Source organism: Heptranchias perlo, unplaced genomic scaffold (assembly GCF_035084215.1).
Source record: "Heptranchias perlo isolate sHepPer1 unplaced genomic scaffold, sHepPer1.hap1 HAP1_SCAFFOLD_972, whole genome shotgun sequence".
Lineage (NCBI taxonomy): Eukaryota > Metazoa > Chordata > Chondrichthyes > Hexanchiformes > Hexanchidae > Heptranchias > Heptranchias perlo.
In genome coordinates this window covers 37,501-45,000 of record NW_027140017.1, presented here as the reverse complement: position 1 = coordinate 45,000, position 7,500 = coordinate 37,501, and positions in this window count along the sequence as shown.

Sequence of the window (7,500 nt, the reverse complement as noted above, 5' to 3'; positions counted from 1 at the left end):
CGCTTTCCGCCTGGTAACTCGGCGTCCGTGAGACCGACCGACTCCGCTTTAGCACCGGAGCTAGAGTGGGGCAAGGGGCACGGTTGGGTACCGGAAGGATGACGTTCGCACACCGGGAAGTCGAGTGCCGGGCCGCCGAAAGCGAACAGGGTGCCACCGCTCGGGGCCCCGGTTTGTCCGTCCCACCCGGAGGCCCATATCTCCGGAAGGCACAGGCCGATTTCCTCCGGGTATGGCTCGTTGCGTGCGGCCGGACCAGGCGCAGCGGACGGTACCGAGCACTCGGAGGTCGGGCGCTGCCCGCCGGAGGTACAGCGAAAGGCTGCAAACCACTTTCCGCCGCCTCCCTCCGCGGGCGTGAGACCGACGGTCGTCGGGTTTGTTTCCGCGGCTAGAGCAGGACGAGGGGCAGCGAACGGTACCGGAAGGAACCCGGTCGCACACCGGGAAGTCGACTAGCGGGCCGCCGAAAGCGAGCACGGGGTCCCGGTTTGTCCGTCCCACCCGGAGGCCCATATCTCTGGAAGGCACAGGCCGATTTCCACCGGGTATGGCTCGTTGTGTGCGGCAGGACAAGGCGCAGCGGACGGTACCGAGCACTCGGAGGTGCGGTGCTGCCCGCCGGAGGTACAGCGAAAGGCTGCAAACCACTTTCCGCCACCTCCCTCCGCGGGCGTGAGACCGACGGTCGTCGGGTTTGTTTCCGCGGCTAGAGCAGGACGAGGGGCAGCGAACGGTACTGGAACGAACCCGGTCGCACACCGGGAAGTCGACCAGCGGGCCGCCGAAAGCGTGCTCGGGTCCCCGGTTTGTCTGTCCCACCCGGAGGCTGATATCTGAGGAAGTCCGAGGCCGATTTCCTCCGGCTAACTCGGCGGGCAATGTGTCCCCCCCACCATCTTCGGCTGATTACCGTGGCTGGACCGGATCAAGGAGCAACGGAACCGTGCCAGAACGACGTCGGTCGGACGGCGTGAACTGATAGTGCCGAGGCCGGAAACCGAGCCGGAAATGTGCACCGATTTATTGGTCCCACTCGCAGGCCCATATCTCCGGAAGGCCGAGGCCGATTTCCTCCGGGTATGGTTCGCTGCGTGCAGCCGGAAGGGGAGCAGCGGACGGCACTGAGCAGCCGGAGGTGCGGCGCTGCCCGCCGGAGCTGCAAGCGAAAGGCTGCGCACCGCTTTCCGCTGGTTAACTCGGCAGGCCGTCAGGCCGACCGACTCCGCTTCAGCACGGGAGCTAGAGTCGGGCAAGGGGCACCGAAGGGTACCGGAAGGATCACGTTCGGACACCGGGAAGTCGAGTGCCGGGCCGCCGAAAGCGAGCTCGGGGCCCCGGTTTGTCCGTCCCACCCGGAGGCCCATATCTCGAGAAGGCACAGGCCGATTTCCTCCGGGTTTGGCTCGCTGCGTGCGGCCGGACGAGGCGCAGCGAACGGTACCGAGCACTCGGAGGTGCGGCGCTGCCCGCCGGAGGTACAGCGAAAGGCTGCAAACCGCTTTCCGCCTCCTCTCCCCTCGGGCGTGAGACCGACGGTCGTCTGGTTTGCTTCCGCGGCAAGAGCAGGACGAGCGGCACCGAGCGGTACCAGAACGAACCCGGTCGCACACCGGGATGTGGAGTGCCCGGCCCAAACCCGCTACCCCCCCCCACCCGAAAGCGAGCCCCGGTTTGTGGATTAAAAGTGAAGCGGCAAAGATTTGTAAAACAGCGTGAAATGATGAACCAGAAGCCCAAAGTAATGGTGGGAATAAAAGTTCCGAAATGTGAAATGGTGAACCAGAAGTTGTGTGAACTGTTTAACCCAAAGTGGCAAAAATGGATTAAAAGGGGTGAAATGATCGACCGCAAAGCAGGGCAAGCATTAAACAAAAGCAGCAGCATTTTTTAAAAAGGGACAAATGGTTTACCAGAATCCCAAAAGAATGCTCAGAGACTTAAGTGCCAAAGGGGCAAATGGTTAACCAGAAGCTGGGTGAACTGCTTAACCCAAAGTGGGAAAAAGGATAAAAAAGGGGTGAACTGATCAACCAGAAGTCGACAACAATGTGCGGCGATTAAGTCTGAAAGAGGGAAAGGTTGACCGGAAAGCAGGGAAATGATTAAACAAAAGCAGAAAAATTCAGTAAAAAGGGGCAAGTGGTGAACCAGAAGTTGGGTGAACTGCTTAACCAAAAGTGGGAAAGAGGATTAAAAGGGGAGAAATGTTGAACCAGATGTCGAAAACAATGCGCGGCGATGAAGTCTGAAAGAGGAAAAGGTTGACCGCAAAGCAGGGAAAGGATTAAACAGAAGCAGCAATATCTTTTAAAAAGGGACAAATGGTGAACCAGAATCCCAAAAGAATGCTCAGAGACTTAAGTCCCAAAGGGGCAAATGGTTAACCAGAAGCTGGGTGAACTGTTTAACCAAAAGTGGGAAAAAGGATTAAAATGTTGTGAAATGATTAACCAGAAGGCGAAAGCAAAGTGCGGCGGCGAAGTCCTAAAGGGGAAAAGGTTGACCATAAAGCAGGGAAATGATTAAACAAAAGCAGAAAAATTCAGTAAGAAGGGGCAAATGGTTAACCAGAAGTTGGGTGAACTGCTTAACCAAAAGTGGGAAAAAGGATTAAAAGGGGAGAAATGTTTAACCAGATGTCGAAAACAATGCGCGGCGATGAAGTCTGAAAGAGGAATAGGTCGACCGCAAAGCAGGGAAATGATTAAACAAAAGCAGAAAAATTCAGTAAAAAGGGGCAAATGGTTGAACCAGAAGCTGGGTGAACTGCTTAACCAAAAGTGGGAAAAAGGATTAAAAGGGGAGAAATGTTGAACCAGATGTCGAAAACAAGGTGCGGCGATGAAGTCTGAAAGAGGAATAGGTCGACCGCAAAGCAGGGAAAGGTTTAATCAAAAGCAGCAATATCTTTTAAAAAGGGACAAATGGTGAACCAGAATCACAAAAGAATGCTCAGAGACTTAAGTCCCAAAGGGGAAATGGTTAACCAGTAGCTGGGTGAACTGTCCAACCCAAAGTGGGAAAAAGGATTAAAAGGGGTGAAATGATTAACCAGGAGGCTAAAGCAATGTGCCGCGGTGAAGTCCTAAAGGGGAAAAGGTTGACCAGAAAGCAGGGAAAGCATTAAACAAAAGCGGCAACATTTTTTAAAAAGTGGCAAATGGTTAACCAGAATCCCAAAAGAATGCTCAGAGACTTAAGTCCCAAAGGGGAAATGGTGAACCAGAAGCTGGGTGAACTGGTGAACCAAAAGTGGGAAAAAGGATTAAAAGGGGAGAAATGTTTAACCAGAAGGCAAAAGCAAAGTGCGGCGGCGAAGTCCAAAAGGGGAAAAGGTTGACAAGAAAGCAGGGAAATGATTAAACCAAAGCGGAAAAATTCAGTAAAATGGGGCAAATGGTTAACCAGAAGCTGGGTGAAATGGTTAACCAAAAGTGGCAAAAAAAGATTTAAAGGGGAAAAATGATTAACCAGAAGTCGACAACAATGCGCGGCGATGAAGTCTGAAAGGGGAAAAGGTTGACCACATAGCAGGGAAACGATTAAACAAAAGCGGCAAAATTTTTTAAAAAGTGGCAAATGATTAACCAGAATCCCAAAAGAATGCTCAGGGACTAAGTCCCAAAGGGGAAATGGTTAACCAGAAGCTGGGGGAAATGGTTAACCAAAAGTTGCAAAAATGATTAAAAGGGGTGAAATGATCAACCAGAAGTCGAAAATTATGTGCGGCGGTGAAGTCTGAAAGAGGGAAAGGTTGACCAGAAAGCATTAAACAAAAGTGGCAACATTTTAAAAAAATTGGCAAATGGTTAACCAGAATCCCAAAAGAATGCTCAGAGACTAAGTCCCAAAGGGGAAATGGTTAACCAGAAGCTGGGGGAAATGGTTAACCAAAAGTTGCAAAAATGATTAAAAGGGGTGAAATGATTAACCAGGAGGCTAAAGCAATGTGCTGCGGTGAAGTCCTAAAGGGGAAAAGGTTGACCAGAAAGCAGGGAAAGCATTAAACAAAAGCGGAAACATTTTTTAAAAAGTGGCAAATGATTAACCAGAATCCCAAAAGAATGCTCAGAGACTAAGTCCCAAAGGGGAAATGGTTAACCAGAAGCTGGGGGAAATGGTTAACCAAAAGTTGCAAAAATGATTAAAAGGGGTGAAATGATTAACCAGGAGGCTGAAGCAATGTGCCGCGGTGAAGTCCTAAAGGGGAAAAGGTTAACCACAAAGCAGGGAAAGCATTAAACAAAAGCGGCAACATTTTTAAAAAAGTGGCAAATGATTAACCAGAATCCCAAAAGAATGCTCAGAGACTAAGTCCCAAAGGGGAAATGGTTAACCAGAAGCTGGGGGAAATGGTTAACCAAAAGTTGCAAAAAAAGATTTAAAGGGGAAAAATGATTAACCAGAAGTCGACAACAATGCGCGGCGATGAAGTCTGAAAGGGGAAAAGGTTGACCACATAGCAGGGAAACGATTAAACAAGAGCGGCAACATTTTTAAAAAAGTGGCAAATGATTAACCAGAATCCCAAAAGAATGCTCAGAGACTAAGTCCCAAAGGGGAAATGGTTAACCAGAAGCTGGGGGAAATGGTTAACCAAAAGTTGCAAAAATGATTAAAAGGGGTGAAATGATTAACCAGGAGGCTGAAGCAATGTGCCGCGGTGAAGTCCTAAAGGGGAAAAGGTTAACCACAAAGCAGGGAAAGCATTAAACAAAAGCGGCAACATTTTTAAAAAAGTGGCAAATGATTAACCAGAATCCCAAAAGAATGCTCAGAGACTAAGTCCCAAAGGGGAAATGGTTAACCAGAAGCTGGGGGAAATGGTTAACCAAAAGTTGCAAAAAAAGATTTAAAGGGGAAAAATGATTAACCAGAAGTCGACAACAATGCGCGGCGATGAAGTCTGAAAGGGGAAAAGGTTGACCAGAAAGCATTAAACAAAAGTGGCAACATTTTTAAAAAAGTGGCAAATGATTAACCAGAATCCCAAAAGAATGCTCAGAGACTAAGTCCCAAAGGGGAAATGGTTAACCAGAAGCTGGGGGAAATGGTTAACCAAAAGTTGCAAAAATGATTAAAAGGGGTGAAATGATTAACCAGGAGGCTAAAGCAATGTGCCGCGGTGAAGTCTGAAAGAGGGAAAGGTTGACCAGAAAGCATTAAACAAAAGTGGCAACATTTTAAAAAAATTGGCAAATGATTAACCAGAATCCCAAAAGAATGCTCAGAGACTAAGTCCCAAAGGGGAAATGGTTAACCAGAAGCTGGGGGAAATGGTTAACCAAAAGTTGCAAAAATGATTAAAAGGGGTGAAATGATTAACCAGGAGGCTAAAGCAATGTGCCGCGGTGAAGTCTGAAAGAGGGAAAGGTTGACCAGAAAGCATTAAACAAAAGTGGCAACATTTTTAAAAAAGTGGCAAATGATTAACCAGAATCCCAAAAGAATGCTCAGAGACTAAGTCCCAAAGGGGAAATGGTTAACCAGAAGCTGGGGGAAATGGTTAACCAAAAGTTGCAAAAATGATTAAAAGGGGTGAAATGATTAACCAGGAGGCTAAAGCAATGTGCCGCGGTGAAGTCTGAAAGAGGGAAAGGTTGACCAGAAAGCATTAAACAAAAGTGGCAACATTTTTAAAAAAGTGGCAAATGATTAACCAGAATCCCAAAAGAATGCTCAGAGACTAAGTCCCAAAGGGGAAATGGTTAACCAGAAGCTGGGGGAAATGGTTAACCAAAAGTTGCAAAAATGATTAAAAGGGGTGAAATGATTAACCAGGAGGCTAAAGCAATGTGCCGCGGTGAAGTCTGAAAGAGGGAAAGGTTGACCAGAAAGCATTAAACAAAAGTGGCAACATTTTTAAAAAAGTGGCAAATGATTAACCAGAATCCCAAAAGAATGCTCAGAGACTAAGTCCCAAAGGGGAAATGGTTAACCAGAAGCTGGGGGAAATGGTTAACCAAAAGTTGCAAAAATGATTAAAAGGGGTGAAATGATTAACCAGGAGGCTAAAGCAATGTGCCGCGGTGAAGTCTGAAAGAGGGAAAGGTTGACCAGAAAGCATTAAACAAAAGTGGCAACATTTTTAAAAAAGTGGCAAATGATTAACCAGAATCCCAAAAGAATGCTCAGAGACTAAGTCCCAAAGGGGAAATGGTTAACCAGAAGCTGGGGGAAATGGTTAACCAAAAGTTGCAAAAATGATTAAAAGGGGTGAAATGATTAACCAGGAGGCTAAAGCAATGTGCCGCGGTGAAGTCTGAAAGAGGGAAAGGTTGACCAGAAAGCATTAAACAAAAGTGGCAACATTTTTAAAAAAGTGGCAAATGATTAACCAGAATCCCAAAAGAATGCTCAGAGACTAAGTCCCAAAGGGGAAATGGTTAACCAGAAGCTGGGGGAAATGGTTAACCAAAAGTTGCAAAAATGATTAAAAGGGGTGAAATGATTAACCAGGAGGCTGAAGCAATGTGCCGCGGTGAAGTCTGAAAGAGGGAAAGGTTGACCAGAAAGCATTAAACAAAAGTGGGAACATTTTTAAAAAATTGGCAAATGATTAACCAGAATCCCAAAAGAATGCTCAGAGACCAAGTCCCAAAGGGGAAATGGTTAACCAGAAGCTGGGGGAAATGGTTAACCAAAAGTTGCAAAAATGATTAAAAGGGGTGAAATGATTAACCAGGAGGCTAAAGCAATGTGCCGCGGTGAAGTCTGAAAGAGGGAAAGGTTGACCAGAAAGCATTAAACAAAAGCGGCAACATTTTTTAAAAATTGGCAAATGATTAACCAGAATCCCAAAAGAATGCTCAGAGACTAAGTCCCAAAGGGGAAATGGTTAACCAGAAGCTGGGGGAAATGGTTAACCAAAAGTTGCAAAAATGATTAAAAGGGGTGAAATGATTAACCAGGAGGCTGAAGCAATGTGCCGCGGTGAAGTCTGAAAGAGGGAAAGGTTGACCAGAAAGCATTAAACAAAAGTGGCAACATTTTTTAAAAATTGGCAAATGATTAACCAGAATCCCAAAAGAATGCTCAGAGACTAAGTCCCAAAGGGGAAATGGTTAACCAGAAGCTGGGGGAAATGGTTAACCAAAAGTTGCAAAAATGATTAAAAGGGGTGAAATGATCAACCAGAAGTCGAAAATAATGTGCGGCGATGAAGTCCTAAGGGGCAAAAGTTACCCAGAAGGCAGGGAAATGATCAAACGAAAGCAGCCAAAAAATTATTAAAAGAGGGGAACTGATGAACCAAAAGATGAGAAACGGCCCGCAGAGACTAAGTCCAAAACGGGAACTGGTGAACCGGAAATGATTAACCAAAAACGAAGTCCGAAGAGGGAACTGGTAAACCAGAACTGAGTAACCCGATTTTTAAAATTAATTATAAATGGGGAAACGATTGAGCAAAAGGCGGAAATTAAGTCACAGGGACCAGGTCCGAAAGGGCAAGAGGTTACCCCGTAGGGGGCATTCGTCAACTCAATCTGAAAATTT